Here is a 21,561-nt window from a genome sequence, read left to right on the forward strand (position 1 = left end):
AGACTCGCTGTGACTCTGCACAGCCCTGCATTGCAAGATGTAGGATAATATTGGACGCTGAAGATTACAGCTCCCTAAGGAGTTCCGGTTTGTTTTTTGGTTTTGTTTTTTTTTTTTTTTTAACAAAACACTCCATAGTTAGAAAATATTTTCTCTTTAAATGTCCTTGTTCAGGAATAGGGTCAAAGATACACTTGATAATCAATCAGGATTTTATTGATTGAACAAAAAAGGTATCTGTTAACATCCCTAAGATACACAGAAGCTTTTTTTTTTTCAGTCACAGAAACACTCTGTTTAGCCATCAGCATTTACAGAAACAGCAAATGCAGACATGTCAAGTTCAACATGTTTTCATTCTGTGTTCCCGAGCTCAGCAGTTAGACTGTTCATTAATTCCCCCCTCTTCTCCACACRCCGTCTGTGCACCTTATTTATATTCACCTGCTGCCAGTTTAACACCCTGAAGAGACACACCTGCAGTGGCAGCAGCTTCACAGTACTGCTGCTGGACCCCATGCTTTAATGCCTTCTAGGAGAGCTCTCCTGCCTAAGCCCTGACTATTAGAAACCAACATTGGCTACACAGTCAGATTTGTTTGGCTTGCCTCAAATCTTCACCTAACACCTGTGCTGGTTCCTCCAGTTTCTCCAGAACTGCACAATATTTTCCTCTAATTCCTTCTTTTACCTTTCACAGACCTGTGTTTATGTCAGGAAACAAACTACCCTGGCAGAGTCTTAAATAAAGGATGCCACGTGTGGAGTAGAAAATGGCTCTTCTCTTGAATCACAGAGCTGTTGACAATTGATTTCAAATCATGTTTCTTGCAGTTCCTAGTCTCCATGTCTGCCCCCCCATTCAACCTACAACATATGAAAAAGGCAGTGCTAAACATGCTGTTTTACCATCCAAAGAGCCATTTGATTTGAAGATAGAGAGGAAAAGAGAAGCTAATACACTCCTCAGCTCTTGTTCTGCCTCTTTGGCCCTCCAGTAGAAGTCACCAGCTCTGCAAAGGTAGTCCTCTTCCCTTGGGCAAATCCAAGGTTCAATTTCTTTGACACTAYGTGTAACCAAAGCCCTAAAGGCAGAAGTCCAGCAACCTCACTGTTTTTGAGCAAGAGCACATGTCATAAAATTAGAAAAAGGAACAGSCTGGTCATGTATCTTCCAGTGTTCCTTAGCAGCAACAGCCATTCCTGCTCTGAGCCTGGGCTCAACTCCAGTTGGCAAGAATTCTTGTTAGCAAATTCATGGACTTGAATATCACCCAAACCTTCAAAGATCAGGATAATACAACAATTTCTAAACATAATTTATATTGTCAATWAGCTCCACCTTCAGAGAAGAGTCCACTAACCCTATATGCAGCTGAAATGCACAAATGGCAGTGTTTATTCATGTCAGAACTTTGGGATGCACAAGAAAGGAAATAACACCATACATCTATGGCCACAGCCCCCTGGGCAGAAACTGGAAGATATATATGACTTCCCTATTTGTTAGACTGTTGGGTATTCAGGGGTGGGTAAGGCTTTTCTGAGCTTTCCCAGAGGTATATGAAAAGAGGTTAAAGMACACCAGGAGAGCAAACACTGTGTTGTTGTAGCCACATGTGTGCTGCRAGGTCTACCTTAAATATTTGGCTCTTATACACTAGGCAACTTTGCAGCTGAAATCCCCAGTCAATGAAGCAGAAATAAAAAGCCCGTTCTCTTCAGTGAAGTGAGTACTACTCCAGGCTCTGATATGTTACTCCAGTAACGTGCAATCAAAAGACTTGTTGAAATTGATAAAGTCCACAGATTAGATTGCATAGGTCACAGTAAAAAGATTTCTAAAGTGCTCACAGCTATGAATGTGACCAGAGTGTTTCGTTCTACATAATCATTTAAATTTAGAAATCAAATGATGAAAGGGTAAAGCAGCRCCATACAGTGTTATCTGTCACAGGATATTTATGAAAAAGCAGAGAAAAAGTCTTAGAAAACTTAGTTATTAAATAGCAGTCAGAAGAATAGGCTCTGATACTGCTTTTAACTACAGAGAAGCAAATCTTTCTCATTAAGGCAAGAGAGTATAGGCACATGAGAGAAATCTAAAAAGCAACCAATGCTATGTTGGTTCTGAGTTTCTGTGAGATTTATATTTTTGTTTAAGKTAGAGATTGCATATTAGTTTCTATTTTAATTATTTCTTTAGAGCTGCTTTGTAAGGAGGGTGTGATGCAGAGCAATGGCTTATGCAGTGTGGTATTGACTTAGCTACATAACACATCTGGGTACTCCTCATCTGTCTGTACAAGTAACCAGTGAAGGCAACAGAAAATTCAGACTGCTTAAATTTTTCCCTTCTTCTCTAACTGGGCATTGCAATGCACATCTAATCAAACAATTTTATCAATATGAGAAATCCCACAGATTCTGATTGAACCACTTGTCTGCTAATAATCCATKTTTTAATATCTGGTTATAACGAGATATCAGTTATCACTCTTCCTCATGCACAGGGATCAAGGAAAGGAAAATACAATGAAAGACAAGCATCTTCATTTACAAGTTAAATTAGTTGGTTGTCACCTAAGCCAAGAAAGCATTCATAGTGTTAGATGCACACTTCGTGTGTCAAGACATACACACTGATTTCATCCACCTGTCCAGAGTCATAGGATATCAGGAGTCAAGACTGAGATGCTTTCATACAGAGGAATGAGGTTGCTGACTGTGGCCATAATTTTGTCTCCCCCATCAGAGATCATTTTCACGGAGAAGCCAATGGTCTGCAGAGGGGAAAGGAGAACTTTGAGAGCCTGATGCTGTTTGAACTGATAAAGAAAGGCATTGAAATGCTGAAAAAGAGAGAAATGAGCGSTGACATCAGTCACAAGAGGTGAAATGAAGTGGTGAGGTCACATGAGTTGGATGGAGCATGGAGAGTAGATCTGCTCTTTGTCCTTTGTCCTCTCCAAGGTATTATTCAAATGCAATTCCTMTGTACATTGCGTGACATTTGCTAAGATTTTAAGACTTGTGCTTTTGAGCATTAGCCTAGGGGAAATTATGCTGACCAATATGGACAGGCATTTCCAGAAGGTGTATTGTTCTATTAATATTGTCTAAGTATTGGAAATTGTGAATTCTCCACCAGAATGACTTTGCATTATATTTTAAACTTTATGTCCAATATACAGGTGATTTAGGTAACAGCTTTGCTAATTGGAATAAGAACGTATCTTTAAAAATATTTACTTTAGAATATTAAAACTGCTGCTTTAAGTAAGATTGTGCTTTCCCATTTTTGCAAAAAACACAGCCAGGAAAGAACTCCTTCATGACTACAGAGCTCAGATATGTTATAGTGGTTTCAGTCTAATTGCAACTGTATTAGTTTATCTCATGCTAAAATTTTGCCAGAACATACCATAAGAGAGTATTTAGACACTGTATAGATTAGGCATTACTTCAATAGAAATAAATAAAAAGACCATTCTGCCTGTGAAAGAAAAAGACCACTAATTATTTTCTCAAATGTACAGCATACAAATGCTGCAAAATAAAATAACAGAAGAATAAAAAATAGGAGATAAAGTGTATCTTACCATATATATTAAATCTTTCTTTAGAGATGAAGGATGATTCAGTTGAAGTATTCAATCAAAGACTAAAATTAATATCAATTTTTAAAACCATTTAAAATACATCTAAAATTACAATATTTCATCCAGAAACCCCTCAAGCATTGTTCTATGTTCAGCAGATATAGCAGCACAACAATATTAATATCTATTTGAAATTAACTTTCTCTGAATTCCTTTCACCACAACTCTGGTCTCTAAAATCTTCATTCTGTTTTGACCGTTGTACAGAAACTGTGATTTGATATCTCATTCATAGCCCAGCTGTGCATGAACTCTGTTTAGTGCAAAGCTTTGCAAAAAGGAAAAAAAAAAAAAATATCTTATTTGACCATGAACTTTAGATGATCTAGTTAGCGTTACTGTCAAGCATCCCGCGGTCTTTTTGAAAAGCAGGACTTGTCCATGTTGCCCTCTGGCCAACTTCAGTGGGATTGAAGCACTAGCGAGAGCCATCAAACTGCYTGACAGCTTGTCACCAGTGAGACTCCATTAATTTACACACATTTTCCACTGTTTGGCATTTACCATGATAACTCTTTTCTTTCCAAGCAGCTCCTGTTTGCATTTAACACTCGGGTTAATTTTCATCAGAGTTTAAATTTAGCCATCAGTTATTTCAGGGGAGCTGTCAGCCAACATATGGAGGAAAAAAATCCTTCTGAATTTATAATAAAGTGGAATCTGTTGAATGTGAAACAAAAAGCAACTGCAATATACTGCAAGGCCCCGATGGGGGGACCAGGGTCAGCAAAGAATAGCAGAGTGGATTAGTTGTTCTATTCACCAGAGTGGCATCTGAGCACCTCAGGAGCTTCTTGATATATCAAAAAATGATGGAAAGACACAGTTCAATTTGTCCCCCTTTTATAAAGGATAATTAACCTGTCACTCTTGCTACTTTAACAGCTTCATTAAATTGGAGCAGAAATGGGTGCAGGGAGCCCCTGTCTTTTTCCAAAATGAGCACAGACCACTTGTTTAAATCGTTGAACAGCTACCTTCTTCCATCTTCCTCTCCCTTGAAATAACAGGACATTATTTTACATTTTTTTAGGTGAAATTGAACACCCTTCCTTAAAATATAAAACTAAGCTGGCTCTCACGTGGCCAACACTAGGAACTCAACTCCAAAGGATGAAAATAATCAGGCATGTAAACAAGGAAAACTATATCAGTTAAAGATGGAGCTTACAGGGTTGTTAAAACACTTCTGGCATACTGTAATCTTTCTCAAAGGTGAGATGACTTTCCCGATTAAGCCAGAAGGAAACAAATAAAGCCCCTATTTCTTCTGAAGAAAATATAAACTTTACAATTTCTGTTCTGAACCAGATTAAAAATGCTGTCTGTAAACTGAAAAGTCTGCAGGCAAGTTTATACTGAAAGGATGAAAAATTAAATGAATATGTACACCTCTGGAAGACATATTTAGGATTTCATAAATACTAATCCTTATAAATAAATAACTGGATATGGGCTAAGTTACTAGTCAGTCCAAAATCTTCATCTGGGATTTGAATGTACTACACTGTTCTGCAAAGTGCATTTTTTGCACRCTATAATATTTTCCTCTCCAGAGCAATTTTATGTGCACAAAAAAAATTAAAGACATCAGAGGGAAACTATTTGCCAGAATATCAGCCTTCATAACAACAGGAAACGTGTATACTCTTATGTACTGCAYTGTAATCTCGGATTTTGAAAGTCAAACATTTTCTTGATGATTATTCARAGGAGTCTGCTGGTATTACACATAAACCCAAGCCAAATTCTCACCCTTGTGCCTAGTTCTATGTAAAGAATCTCATTAGTTTGATTAAGAAAATAAACTTCATGTAACATGGCCAAATCTTCAGATGGAAACAATTATATAGATTCATTTATTGCAGGGGTGACCTGAATAACTAAGTCTGCTGTAAGCTAATTATAAGTTGAAGTTATAAATTAATCAAGTTAAAATAATTATCTAGCATTTGCTTTAGCTTTTGCTTGCTTACTTGGTTGGTTTTAAATGTTGATATACATACCACCACATAAATAAAACTCCATGGTCAACAAGAATAGAATTTCCGCACCTTAACAGACCAAAAGGAATGTAATTGGAACTTATTGSCACCACCAATTTCCTGTAAGAATAATAAAACTTATTCTTACTTGTATGAATTATTTTTATGGACTGTTTCAATATCTTTTAATCATAAGTGACCTACTAATGAAATAATGGGATTACCCTCTAATTCTGTATCTACAGACTCATAATTGCAACCTCATTTTAATATTAACATTCTATTTCTAGAACTGTATACAGATTTGCAACTACATTTAAAAGACATTTTAAATTTAGTATTTTAATTTTAATTTTAATTTTAAWATTCAGGCACAGAGATTGAAGATATTAATTATTTTAATTGCCAGAGCAGATTAATGTGCCACACTGGACTTGCATTTTACCTAGATAAATATGCATAACTGGTTTGCCCCACACATGAATAGGAGCATAAAGATAAATTAGTTTAAAATAGGGTATTATTATTCCCAGTCTTATGAAACAAACTAGATAYCTACTAATATGAAGTTATGGGAAGTGTTGATCCACACAACAATATAAGGAAGTTCTTTGTATTTCAAGTAATGAAGAAGCTTAATTTTCTATTATTTGCTGATCTCCATTCCTTAGTAAAAAAGCAKCTGCATACTGATAAACTGAAGACTGAATTTAAACTCTGCATCATCAAGAATTTATTTCACAAAACACGAGCTTGATGTACACTTTTAATTAAATGCTTTTAATATGAAACTTCACAAACTGATAAAAGGCTAAAATTTTCCTTCAGTCATTTGCTATCTTTTCTAGTTTTATTTATAACATTTTAAAATAAGATATCTGGTGGGCTTACAGGCTTTATTACATAGATGAAAGATGTGCAGCCCCAAACTAAATACAGTAATTGATTTGGCATACTTTGCATCATTCTAACACAGACCACTGTCTACCTGCATTTGTAMACAGAAATTAAAAGCTTGATAGTCTCTTCGGCAGCCTTGCTGGCAGAGTCAGAGTGAAATTCAAAATGGCAACTGCTCTTGCCACTGGTGGTTTTCCAACTTGTACACTGCCTCAAAAATTGGGATTGCCAACATGGAATGTCATTATTTCACCAGAGCACTGACATCCCACTTTTTTATACAACTTGGCATGTTTGTTAGCTTTTTCTTTTAAAGAAAAGCCCAGGGGCCAGAAAGAGAGAAAGATTCCTGCACTCTGTTAGATGCACAAGCAGGGATAGCAGGAGAGGGAGAACAGTGAGGAAAGGAAATGGCTCAAATTCCTTGTGAAATAATGTTAGATCAGAAGTGTTATGAAGGCAGCAGAAGGGGAAAGCTATCAGTCAAGGCTTATTGGACATCCACTAAAAGGAAATGAGTACAGCAGGTGTAAAGGTTGAGCAGTGATTGCACAGACCTTGCTCAGTATTTGAGGCATAGGGGAGAGCCTCATGGTAAGATTCCTATAACAAAAATGTATCAATTTGGTGCCTAATTATTAAAAAAGTATGGATATGTATGAATATATGGAGGTATGTGTGTGAATATGCATATAAATCACTGTTTATATAAATAGCTGCATTTCCCTTCCATTTTCCAGAACTGTTTTTTTCTTTACCTGCTCAGATTTGATGATTTCAGGCACTGTATGCTATTTTTAACACCACACTTTTAGCCAATGATACTTCTAGTTTAAATTTTAACCTCCTCTAAAATATCTTCTGTAAGAAAATACTCTTATCAAGGTAATTTAGCAATGTGAGATATTTCAGCATTCACTAAAAAAAGTGTTCATGAAAGTCTGAAATAGGGGAATTGACTACTATGACTGGTAGCAGGAAAGTAGAAAGCTCAGCTAGTTTTRGACTGAAAGTATACCTGGATCCCAGAATGGATCTTCATGTTTAATGAAAAGCTTAAATTTGCAACATTTAACAATTATAATTTACACAYTTTAAAATTATAGGTCAGCTGTTCCGTAGCTGCTGTGTCTTTATAGACACCAGAATTTTTTTTCCTTTAATGATTGCATTTTAATTTGCMATTGGTTTGTTCCAGCCTTAAAGTGAGAAATGCAATTAAAAGAGAATGTGAATTACAGCACTACCAGTCTCATGTTTKGAATGGGTATTGAGATTCACTAGCTGTCCTCATATAAACACAAACAYGACAACATATTAACATGGGGATGATCAGGACTTGCATTAACATCAGAACTAAAGGCCATGTCCATTCTGGGGAAAATTGAAAAACTTCAGTTGATTTTTTTGGAACTATGGTTGCTGCATCCCTCTTACCGCAGCATTCTGTACTGAAAAATAAAATAAAAATTAAGGAGTACTTAGTGCAGTGGGGCTTGCAGAATAGGATCTGGAATCAYATCAATGTTTTGACCATCATTCCTTTTCTGGAGAGAGGAAAAACCTCTATTTATTTTCTCCTGATCTAAAAGCTGCCAGATTGTTCCACTGCTGTTATAAAATKCCAGCTCAGAGGAAAATTACTGGTAAATCTCAGAAAACACATTATTGCGGGTGTACTTAGTACCCTTCCATCCCACACTGCATGGAARCTTTTCATAAAGCCAATACCAACCAATACGATCCAACCAGATCCTCAATTTATATGATTTCTAATTCTAGTGAAACGTCAGGTTTAAATATTGATGCCTTTCTCTATTAGAGCCCTTCCATACTCACACTAGAATTTTTCAAGTTCCTTCCCAAAGCAAGTTGCACCTAATGAGCCATCCAGCAGAAACTCTAAATTGTAAATCAGTAAGTTCAATATAGAGGAATGAAGAGATACTCAAGACCCATAAAAACTATCAAACTCATCCTTTGGCCATCACAACACCAAACTTAAAAACATTTTCTCCAGAATAGTTTTAAAAGATCTGTTACATTATTTCCACCACTTTTACATATTTAGACTAAACTTTCTGCCTTTTAATAGTTCCCTGTGATATTTAGACCAGCTTTATCACACTGTTGGGCTTTAATCTCTTTTTCTCCTGCTTTGGCTRGTGTTCAAGGCTACTCCTTGAAAGGTATCAATAGGATGAGACTAGTGATGTTCTACATTGATGAGTCAAGGTCTGAGAAAGGCTTAATTCTAGAAGAGACTGCAGAGGAGGAAAGAGAGGGCTTCCTCTGGGCTTCCAGTGTCAAAAAATCTGCACCAGTTATGCTGTTTTTTWATGAGGACCACATGAATTCAGCAACATGGATGTAAGGCATCTCAAGGACTCCAGAACAGAGAAWGTAACTTGAATTTAGAGTGGTTGGTAAGTAAGATGCAGTAACAGACAAGAGGAAGATGAAACAGCCTGTCTGTAGGCTTTGCTTACCTCAGGCAGGTTGGCGTCTGCTTGGACCGTGCACCAGACCAAATACATGAGAACCTGAGAGAGCTGACAACTCCCCATTGTTTAGAGAAAGTACTATGAGCACTTTAACAGATTTTTGACGTGATCTTTTAAAGGGTCTAAAGGGCAAATATTTGATCAGATCACRGTCTTCTGACCTTCTTAATGGGCATAGGGAAGTTAGAACTAATTATTTGATAACTGTCAGATTTTTGTCCATCGTAGCATGAAATCCTGTTGTGATGAGCATGTGATAACTGACAAAAAATAATCATCTGCTATCAAGCCTGAGGTTCTGCAGCTGCAAAAAAGAGCAGTCTCATGAAATGAGCAGTCCCATAAAATGTCAGTGATGCTACTCACTGGAGAAAGATTGCAGCATCACAACCTTACACAGCCATCTAAAGCAATAATGTGATGCTATAACAAAACAAAGTAGACAGTATAGATGGGAATGACAGCCACAGTATAAACCCAATCCTTTACTTCCAAGAATAAAACTGACTTTCTCATTGATCTTCTTTTCGAACACATTAATGTTTGCTTTTATTATTTTGTGGATGTATATGCATGTAGTGTGTACAGTACCTTTGCTAGTAAGCACTACAGAAAGATCATTTTATATATTAAAGCTATTAATTTTTCAATTTGAATGCTTTTTCAGTGTTTGGAACTTTTATATTTATCAATACCTATCCACAAATTCCAATTGTTGGGGTGTAACACCTACTCTGGCGCATGCAGTCTGTTAGCTATAGTTAAGGAAAAGTAATTTTTATTGACAGTCCCAACCACAGTGCAAATAAAACCTCTCCTTTCATAAAATAATTTTATATGACAGATAGTTTATAAAAGTGCTGTTTACAGCTGTTATTTATTACACACAATAAAAATAATAAAAAAGGAACTATATTTAAGCAGAAAAAAACATATCCCAAAGTGATAGCTCTCAATAAGCTGAGCTTCAACTGGCATTTCAATGACTGATGTATCTGCATGTGTGTAATACAGGTCCTTTCATAAAAAAGCTGGTCATAGAGAGACAAATTTTTATTTTCCAGCTAACCTGAACAAGCASTCCCACTCAAATCTCAAATTTTACCCAACTCTGCATCCTAACACTAGATTAGGCAAAATAAATACCTGTGTGTCATGGTTTGAACTGGTCTGAAAGCCAAAATCACCGCACCCACGATGTTCCCTCTCCTCCCACTGGAGARGCAGAAGGGAGAGCAAAATCCCAATTAACACTAAAATTTATGGCTTTTAAATAAAATTACATAATTGAAAGAAAAATACGTATATGCTCCAGAAAAYGGTCAGACAGGCTGAATAACTTAAGTTGCAAAATAGATTTATTACTAAAAGCTACTAAGAAAACTACTTCATCTGGGAGGAGAACAGAGATAGGGAAAAAATTACAAGGAGAAGAAAATAAAAAYGGATATTATAAGACACCTGTTATTCTTTCTGGGAACCTGGCTCTCTCTCTCAGGTCATCCCTCCCCACCCCTCCATGCCTTCCCRCATGCAAGAGAGAGAGGCAGGGATGAAAGTTTAACATAGATCAAACTGCRGCATCATAGGAGAAGAGTCCAAGCTGTGGAAGTTCTTTTCCCAAGAAACAGTCAGTGTAAAACTGCTGATGGCATGGGATTCTTCTTCTTTTCCTCGTGGGAGAAAGGAAAACAGTACTCCAAGTCTGGCTGCTTCATTCTGAGGGCAAGGCCACTGTCTCAAATCTCCTGGCAGAGCACAGCTTCTTCTAAGCATCAACTCGCTTCAGAAGTGAGGGGGCGGGGCAAGCTTCTTCCCCCTTTTTTTGGCTTATGATCAGTKCAGTCMTCMAAGGCCAGGATTTTTATCTCGGGTGCAGGGCCTCTCTTTTCTATACAGGTCTCCCATTGAAGAAATAGTCCTTTTGAGAACAGCTTGTTTTCTCCATGTCCGAGCACCACAGCAACAGCAACAGCACCTACCTTCTCCTTACTGTGATCTTGGGTCTCCATTTTTTCTTACATCTCCTCACTCTCCTCCTCTGTGCTCCTCTGTGCACTGGGGAGTGCATGATACTAACAACCTAAAAACTAAATGGTGGCTACGCTCTATCTTGTTTTGAATTCATCTTAAGTACAAGACCATACGTCATCACAGAGGTGTAACCAACCTGTGCAATTGGCCCAGGCCTGACCAGCAGCCTGTCCATCAACCTCAGAGCCACAATGGATTGGTTCTGAAACACAAGGGGCAGGGCTCCTTTTGCTGGAGAAGAAGGAGAAAGCTTCTGGAACTTTGTCACAGGAGCCACCTTTGTGGTTTCCCAGTCCCATCCCCCCACCACCAAATAACGAGACCGAGCAAAACCAGGACACTGTGGTTGTAAAACAGTTCACTCAGCAGACCTTTAGCAGCAGGGATGGAGGGAGTTGAGAAGAATAAAAGATGGCCACTAACAGAACTGGAAAGGTAGAAATGACMTATTGATACCCACTGGTCAGGTTATTAGAAGGAGACCACAATTCAYTTCCTTTCCCCAGATTGCTTCAGAAGCCCATTCCTTTCACTGAACTCCCTGACCTCCAGACTGAGCCCTTCTGTTTCCTGCCCAGTAAATATGCAAATTTTCTATGTTAAATAAGCATAGCATACTTGGTGGGTAAAAAAAGAGAAACCCATCCTAGATTTGTCCACGACTCACTGACTACAAATTCAAAAAGAACTGTTACCCTGCTKCACTGACTTAAAAGTGGAGGTAAAACCTCTGTGAGGGCTGACCTGCATGGAGTCATTGAGATGTTCCTACTTACTTGCAAAATTCAGAGTTAGTCTCTCAGGAGAGTGAGCTCTGGGTCTGTGTTCAAACAAGGAGACACAGCAGGCTTCCATTTATTTAGATCTTTCTATGGGTCTTCTGCTAATGCTCARAATTGTGAGGGTGTCTTACCTACTGATGGGAGTGTCTGGTCAACCTTCTATCAGAGGATGTTTAGTCAGGCTAAATGACAACAAAATAAAGTTTCCAGTCTAGGTGCTTTGCTTGTTGCCCCTTCCACCAAGATACATATTCAGGATTAGGAGTGCGTGTCATGGGTCAAAGTAAAATCCTGAAACAGCTCTTCAGTGGTTGGATACCTGGCAGTGAACATTTTCAGAAGCTTTTGAATTGCCGTGGACAGACACATCCAACAGCAATTTAGCACTTTCTGGCAGCTTTTGTAGGTCAAACCTATCATAAGGCTTTGAAATGACAGTTTTCTTAGGTTTAGATGGGTAAAGGAACTCCTGAGCAGCTATCAAAACAGGTTCAAACTACCCGATGAAGTGGAGCATACTGCTGTGTTAGGTCCTTCTCATACATACAGTTTATTATGAATGAAATATATTATTCCCTGCCTTTGAGGCAGGGAATATCTAAGTGCTTATTTGTACCACAATTTCTATGCAAAAAAAAAAAAACCAAAAAACCAACCTGATGTAAGTGCAGAATTTGAGCATTCCCTACCCCAGTGTACACCACATAGCTGTGAAGCATTCTTACTTACAGATCATTAATAAATTCTGTCAAAAACCCATAAAACCCATCTTTTAGCTATTCTTAGGAAGATGCTCAGTGCTCAAAGCTATTATTCAGGTAATTCAAGATTAATTTCTATTTCTAAACACATTATGAAATTGGAAATCCATGTAGGAATGTATGCCTTTGGAGAGGATAAAATCAAGTAACTCTAGACAGCTGTCCTGGGAATTACAGAGGCAATAATTCAGAAACAAAGGCTCATCTAATTCCTGTGTCCTAGTGGCGTTCAACAGATCAGCCTCTGTGAAGTGCTCTCCTTCTCAGAGAGCCCACCTCTCTGGTTTGAGAAAACTTCAGTGAAAAGGGATGTTAGAGAAATGCATCTCCCATCAATTAACAGATTAAATATGTTTATTTCCTCTGCCAATTTAAGCCTGCGAGCCCTGTAAGATTTTTGTTTGCAGCAAAGAGTTAACACTTCAATCTTGAGTTTCTTTTCTGCATTTCTTGTATAGGAGTTAATACAAACAAGTAAATTTGCAAAAAAAGAACACTATTACTTTTTGCCTTGCTATTGTACTTGTAAGCACTACAAGACAATACATAGTTGAAGAATTTGTATTCCACTACATCAGCTTTCTCTCTTTAGCAGCTGGTACCTGGATATTTATGCTGTGCACTGATTATTTTAACTGTGAGTGCATCTAAATGTAAAGAGTTGAATAAATTTTAATAGTATTCATAACTCTAACTGTGAACATGCACTTACAGTTACAGTTAACTGTGTGTGCACAGTTAAAATTATTAATACTATTAAAATTTATTCAACTCTTTATATTTAGATGCAAGCCTGTTAAACACCTACTCTGACAAACGAAAGCTGTGTTCCAGGTAACCTGATGCTTTGTATTTCCCAATATTGTTGCTGTCTCTATTTGCTGACAGTAGTCTGCACACAATAGATTAAGTCACATATTTCAGTAACCACCTCTGTCTTTCCATGTGAGTGGCCCACTATGCCTGTGCATGGGGAGGCTCTGGGAAAGGCACCTGTGGTGAGGAATGAATATTCTAATGTTTCTGAACCTTTTGGTGAAGGTGAAGGGGGCTTGTTGAAAACATTGCTGTGAGCAGATGGACCCCTGAAACCATCTGCTATCGAAGCAACTAAATGTTCAATGATGCATTACGAAATTATTTAGCTCTCAAAGAGCCTGAAAGTAGTTAGTAATGATGGCATCTGTACTGAGAGCAAACAACCTATTTATATATGATCTATCACTTCATAAACCGTTTGGAGACCATCTTTCCTTAAAGCAGCAGTAGTCTTGTCAGCTCCCAGAATAAAATACAGAATTTTGTGAGTGAACTTGCAAAATCCTAGCTAGTTCATTTTTCCTTCTTGTAAGAACTCAYTCTTTGCTGGGATGTGCTGGAATGCAAGCTTTTTTTTTTTGACAGAAAGTATTGCACTGTGCTCTAGAGCTGCTCTCTCTATCAGTGCACAAGCATAACAAGTGCAAAAATATGAAAAACTCAGTAATGTTTTAACTCAGCCTTAATCAAATAAAAGAACTTATGTTTTTCTTTCCTGTGAAAAATTTCATCCTAATTATTCATATTAGTAAAATAATAGGTATTTAGGAATCAAGGYTTCTAAATATGAAWTMATTTTTTAAATCTACTTAGGTGATCCTCATACATGATATAGTTACAATGGGAACTATTAAAACTTATTTGTGTGAATTTAGTTATGTTCCATATATGCAGTCAATTGCTGACTAAATATATAAAGATATTGAACATTGTGTTATCAGTGGTTTTGCACCTGAAAAGCCCTGTATTTTTAATTATTATTTTGTTTCATATATTTCTAATAGAAATGAGATTTAGATGAATATCTATTACAGTCTAAGTGATATAAACTTATTTTTACTTTCCAGAAAATTGGAAGAGAGGAAGTTGTTTCTTTTGTTTAATTTTTCTCAAAATTACTAAGCATATTTAGTAGCTTGCTTAAAAAATGTTGGCTCATATGAAAGGTCTTTCAACTACATAAGAAACCTGGATTTCAGTAAAATCTCTGTAAATAAATGTGACACAGTGCAGCTCCAAGTTTTAAGCAGAAATTTCCATTAATATCAACAGCAAAATATTAATWTTAATATMAATCAGCTTTGCTAGTTTMATRTATTTGTTGAGATTTTACAAGTTATTTTAATTATTTATTTAAAAGCAACRGTCCTAGTGCAGAAAGCAAAGAAGATTTTGCCCAAAGAAATACATCAGACTAATGTGCAAGCTGTAATTAGCAGACCTGGTAAGGCCTAACTTGGGCATAGACAAGTCACTKCACAACCATGGACTGCCCCATTTCCAAAACCTTTGCTGATGCAAAGTTTAGCCAAAACATTTTGTTGCAGACCATTGCAAGCTTAATTTGACTTGATTTTTTTATGTCCTATCAGTTAAACTCCAGCTTTTTCAATTACCATATATAAAACTTGTTATTAAACTGTTAAAATGTTTATAGTTGTTATAAACTTAAGGCATCAGTTGTTGTTGTTATAGTTGTTATAAACATACAGGCTTTGAAAATGTGATCATGTGAGAAGGGGAAAACWGGACAAAATAACTTCTTTAAATCACACCTTTTTCTTAGAAACAAACTGTGAAGGCTTGCAGGAGTCTAAGTGTTTGGTGGAGTACTCTCCTCACTCTTCTGTTCTTCTCTGCAGACTTCAGGCCTGCTTGACATGGAGGCTGCAATGCAAGTATAGGACTGAAAGAAAAATTGCCCCCCTGATAGCTCTGCACACCACAAAAATTACAGGACTGAAACAAAAGGCTGGCGGGTCTGGCTGACATGCTATATCCCTTTCCTCTTTACAACCTGTCAATCAATCACCAGTCAATCAGAAAGCCACAATCAGCAACTTAATGACAGCCAGATGGCATCTACTTCACTTGAACTGTACTCCTGAAGTCATAGTCACCCCCTGTAACTAGCAGCGTTTCCCATCCGGGCTAATAATGAGGTGTTTTTTGTATTCAGACACAGCCGTGGTGCCTCGCACCTCTGACAGGACRCCTCTGTGAGCAGAATACGGGCTCTGCCAGGTGTGTTGTTTGGCTTTAGAGGAAGAATCAATGCTGCTTTATCCCTCAAACTTTGATCAGGGACAGGTTTGCCGGTTTGTGAATAAGAATTGAGAATAACTTGGAAATTTTAGCTGGCATTCATTCTGCCTCCTTTATTTCTCTGCAGTCCTGACACACAGGGAAGGAATCCATCCGGAGTCCAACATGATCTCCTTCACATCAGTTTACCAATGATTTCAACCTTGACCCAAAGGGAGCACTTCTTCTGGAAGTGACAGGTAATTTAGCTTTTCTTGCTTAGTTCTGGGGCTCTCTTGTGGTGAATTATGTATAGTGCTTCTGTGATATGGACCTTTGTCCATGAAGGAAGCAGACGAGGCTGTTAACTGCTTTTAAAGGCRTTTTATCATAAACACCCAGCAGTCATGAGAGTTCTTTTCAACAAAAAAATTCTGCCTCAGGACAACTCAGGTGAACTCAGTTTTGGAGTGACCCCATTTGGGACTGTCAAGTATGAAGCTGGATTCAGGCCTTGCTGGCAGTGYTTTTCACTGAACTGAGGAGAGGCCAGGGGTTTTTCTCTGTTAGGTGATGGTTATTTTGTTAGTGCATTAGAGCAGGTACCTTTCAGTGACACAGCAAAAGTTACAACTTGGCCTCTAAGGAAAGTAAAATTCTGCTATGATCACCATACACTCTGAGCAATAATGTTTGTTTTCTAAGATGCATCGAATCCAGTGTAGCAGGAGAGGCTTATTTATGACCAAACTGGAGAAAGGTGAGCTTTGGCCCGAGATGGGCCCATTACTGGCCAGCTCTGCAGCATCCAGTAGTTCCCACCTTCTGTAACAAAAACTGCTTGGAAATGGCTCTGTACAGCTGAAAAAGTTAAGAACTGTGTTTTTTAGTGAGGATTAAGTATGGATTGCATGACTTGCATGACTACAATTAATGGGAACTTTAAAAGTGTACAGGGTCTTTACTCATGAGGTGAGTAACTATGCTGTTCAGCAGCACAAAACTGGTTTGTTCAGTGTTATTCCCAGAGTTTACTCAGTTCTTCCTGGCAATTCAGCTCGGATGCATCCCTCCAACTCACTGTCCACTCACTTCAGAAATCTTCCATCTTTATCAGGCAGGTGCACAAGACCTTCACAAGAAATTACTCCCTGCATTTCTCCTGAGTTTACATATATTGCCATACCAAAGACTATCAGTGTTAAATATACAAATTTTCTCTTGGTAATTTTGGAAGATTCTCCCTCAAGAAATCTTGGAGGCAGATACCTTGCAACTCAAGGACAGGCAGATTTTATCCATTAAAGATGGGATGTAAATGGAGGCAACCTTCCACAACATCCCCCCCRTCTCCACATATACATACATTTCCAGCCCGGTTTCTGGAGTGCAGACAGAGAATCTCATTAGGAATCTAATATAATAAGGGCATGTAGATACTGGGGTTGGGGGTTGGAAATCAGATTAGCTTCATTACTTTATTCTGCACCTCACAGCGCTTCTGCCAGTGGACAATTGCATTAGATCAGAGAGGAGATCAAAAGGCAAAATCTCCCCAGAAATGCTGCTGCTCATTGTCTGAGACAGGAATCGGAAAAGTGAGCTGTTGGAGGACACAGACCCACGGTAGCTACCAGACATGTTTTGGAAGGACAGTAATTTTTTTTCTTTGAACTTTGCCTATTAAGCTTTTGGTGTTTGCAAGGCTCGTCTAAGTTTTCAGTACACAGAGAAATGATGGAAACCAAGCAACTTGTCCAAGCACAAGCAAGTGGATGCCCAAAGAGCAAAGAGGCAGATGATACTTTAAGTGCCAGATATTCTTTCTGCAGAGCTCCAGTTCTTCAATCACCATTACCTTTTCCACAGCACTCTTTTTCTGGATGCCTTTTAGTTTGGGATCAACAGCTCAGCTGCATGCTCTKCTTCAGCAGGGATAACCCAAAAAAGGAGCACAAGGGAGTGTGTGCCACTTGCATTATAAAACAGTAACAGTTTAGTGCAGTTCAACACCCTCCAGGTGCAGTCTTCCTGTACCAACTCTGAGGGAACACAGTGATCACAGAGGCAGCTTATCTTGCTGTCCTCAGTTACTTCAGTCCAGACAGTAAAGGTCTGGCACTCCTGCAGAGGAAGTGTAGAGAGTGAAGCCTTACTCCTGCCTGATCTCATCTCATGTCACACCTTGCCTGGCAGTCATGGAAAGTGGCCTGGATAAGACTTCTTGGCCAAAGAAATGCCATGTCCTCAGTGAAACACTTCAACATGCTCCTGAACTGCATTGAGGGACCAGTCACTGTGTATTGTTGCTGCTGTCAACAGAGAACAGGGATCTTCATCAACTTCTACTCCACATCTCTAACTTCCATTTAAAGAAGTCCAGATACCTGAATCTTGATCAGAGAGCAATTTTGAAAGACTGACTCAAATGAAAGCAGAATAGGAAGTCCCTGGAGCTTACTCAGGACAGGTAGGCCGTGCTGGTTGTACWCAAGTATGTTGGATGCACTGTCAAATCCCAAAGCATTATTGTATGGCATTTTTTCATTTGCTAGCATTGTGCATGTGTCTTATGCACAGTTGGTGCTGGTTTTTCTTCCACTGGCATTTTCCTCTTCATTACTCCTTGTGGAAGTTCTGTCATTCAGGCAAGAAAAGGAAAGTTCTGTGTGCTAAATGCTGCTGATATGACAAAAAGTCTACCCTCTACATGTCACAGAAAGAAACATGAAAGGCGTAAATAAAGTTGAGACACAGGTGATTAAGTCAGAAATATGAAGTGGAAATATGGTTTATATTAGAAACTAGCTATTGCTTTTGAAAACAACTTGTAAGGAAGTAAAAGCACGATCAACCACATAAAGTTCTCAGGATCAGCTTACCCATACTGCCATACTCTTGGTGAAAGTGTTAGAGAAGTCCTGAATTCTATTCTTATTATTGTGCCAATWTTTAATCAAATGTCAAATTCAAAAATGTCTAGCCATTTGGCCCAGAAACATAGCATTTTTAATACTCTCTTTTTTGGTTCATAATCTAAGTCTTCAGTTTGCAAACAAAAAGATGACCATCTAAATCTATTAAACAAGACTCTAAAAGTGCTATTTACATGAATAAAGWGATCATGCTCTTTATAATTTCTATTTACTTAGATTATAACTTTCTCTAGAATGCAAAATGAATACAAGTTCTCAAAGGTCATGTCAAATTCACATATGCTACAAAATTTCTTTATAATTTAGTAATGTAAGTGAACATGTACTATGTACTTAAATGCCCTCTTGCCTCATATSCTATGCCTTTCAATACAATTTTACATAGTCCAAAAATGTTTCCCTAATTTCAAAATAAATATGTTCACTTAGAAGTTTTATCCATCCAGCAATACCCAGAGAGATCATATGTTTGTCCCAGACCTTATATTTATTTGTGTCAAATTCCTCTTCTGTTGAGAAATTAGAGTTCAGCTATTATGGTAGAAGTTATCGCCACTAAAGTACACCAGTAAAGATTTTATCACCATGGGTGAAACATACATCTGCTCCTTCAGAAACACATTTGCAGATGACAGAGAAACAGWAGGTATCAGAAAAACACAACAAGAAAAAAAACTGAGCACATGGGGGTAAGAAGACACTAAACAAAGACAAGTAGCTTGAGGCAGTCAATAACACAAATACTCCAATAATAATGACAGCAATAGGAAGCTTTTTCAAGCTGCTTCTTCACAACTCTGTACATAAAAAKCTATACTGCAACTTTTACTGTTGGGCTATCTCTCTATATATTATTCCATATTTTTAAAGGTCTAATGAAAAGCATGCTTTAGGGTTTCCACAGGCATCATGTACTTTATCCCTACCTTACCAATACGAATCAAATTGAAAATATTTTCCCTGAATTCCCCTCATGCTCCCTTCTCTCCTTGTTTCCAGCATCATGTTGCAAATAYCATAATTTGCCCGTGTGTTAATTTCTGAAGTGCCAGAAAGGTCTTGAAGGCAAGATGCACTGATAAGGAGAATTCCTTTCTTAAAAGCTCAAATCATTGGGCTTAAATTAAAAATCGTATTGATTTTTTCCCATTGCTTTTAATGACAGGCGCTAGTCTGTGACTTCCATTGTTAGCCATTGGCAGTTTAAGTAGTGAAACAAAGGGCACTTATGCAGCACTTAGTGCAAAATTATGACTGATTAAAAAGTCATTTGTCATGGTAACAGCATCTGCTTAGACTTTGCAAATTTTTAAATGCAGTCTTGCACACGACRTGTGGGAAGGTGTGGTACATGCAAGTCTTCACAACCATGTCCCTCAGCAATTTCAATGCATTATTAAAGTGCCACGTGAGTCACATTTTTTGATCAGCTGTTAGTTTCTCACAATATTTGTTTGAAGTTGGAACTCTGCTAAAGCTTGAGTGTTTGACCACACAGGGAAATGTAGTAGAAACCTAGGTACCTSTGTTTGAAACTTCCAAATAGGTTGCAATCTCTGAAAAGAAATTTGTAAAAAATCTGTGAAAAAATTGTAAAAAATTTGTAAAAAAACTGTGATTTTAAAATAATTAACTCACAGTTCCCACTCCTCTATTTTCCTRTCTGTCCCAAGACAGAGTCCTGCCCTCAGATGTGTCAAGGGTGTCTAGCAAACCAAGGTAGCTTAGTTAAATCACTGTTGCTCAATTGCTGTCAATTGACCATAGTTATCGGCATCCAAATGCCAGACCAATGGGGATACAAGTGGAATTTAAAATATCATCTAACTATATTAATTAGTAATACTTACTACCTAATATCAGCAATACAAACATCTACAGAAAGGGCACCGACAGTCACTTTGTAGGACAAAGCTGAAAGAGATTTGAGAAATTTGAAGGACATTGCGCATAGAAATGACAGTGGGTGGAATTCGAATATTGCCCTCAGGCCAGTGTCAAAYTCTGGGGCAAACAAGCAGTCTGCAGTCTTATTCTTCTGCATGAGTACACAGAGGGTTTAACATTTGTTAATGCCTTTAAAGGAAGCTCCAATTGCATATTCTAGACCATTTCCTTAGCATCATGCACACGTTGGAAGCTTCAATCATTTCCTGGAGGCGTTTACCCACCATAAACTGAGCCTAAGCATTATTTCCAGGGATGGTTGGTGTGCTTTGTACTATTTCCTCTCCATTTGTCTGGAAATCACTGGGAAATATTTTTTTTTTTTCAGAAAGATCCACTGTGTTCATTGTCCCTGGCTTCTTGCCAGTTTCTAAGCTGCCATTTTTGATGGACATCTGATCAAGCTCCAAGAAAGTTCTTTGCCCACAAATATACACATATGCATATATTTGCTCTAGAACATGGCAAAAATGTGCTCCTACTTCCATTTTCTTGTACCTTTTGCCCAAGTTTTACCTTTCCCTCTCTTCAGTCGGCTACTGWAATATTGGGCCCTTCTCAACCTTCATTTAACATCAACTTGTCCAACAACCTAACCASTGAGGAAGAAGAGAGAGTGTTGTAGCTCAAGAATTTGAAAAACACAGGAAGAAAGAACACTATTACCATTAAAGTACAATTATTCTTGTGCTGGTAGAGAGATAACGAAGTATATACAGTGAGTAAAACCTCTGATAAGACAATATTAACCCTCTGAAATATTGTTAAAATGAATTTGAGCCAACAGGGAATTCTTCTACTAAGCCAGCACTTTATGCCATGCTAAGAATGAGGTTTTGATTTCTAGTCAATCATTCTAGAGTCAGTCTTATTTTACAGAATTTTGTTTAGAAATTCATGTTCATTAGTGTAGAGATACATAGGCTAACAAGGAAGTGTTTTCTYCCTACAGTCAAGGACCTTGATTAATATTATTTATAAAAATAT

Source organism: Malurus melanocephalus, unplaced genomic scaffold (genome assembly GCF_030028575.1).
Source record: "Malurus melanocephalus ecotype Western Australia unplaced genomic scaffold, MMel_1.1 scaffold_48, whole genome shotgun sequence".
NCBI lineage: Eukaryota > Metazoa > Chordata > Aves > Passeriformes > Maluridae > Malurus > Malurus melanocephalus.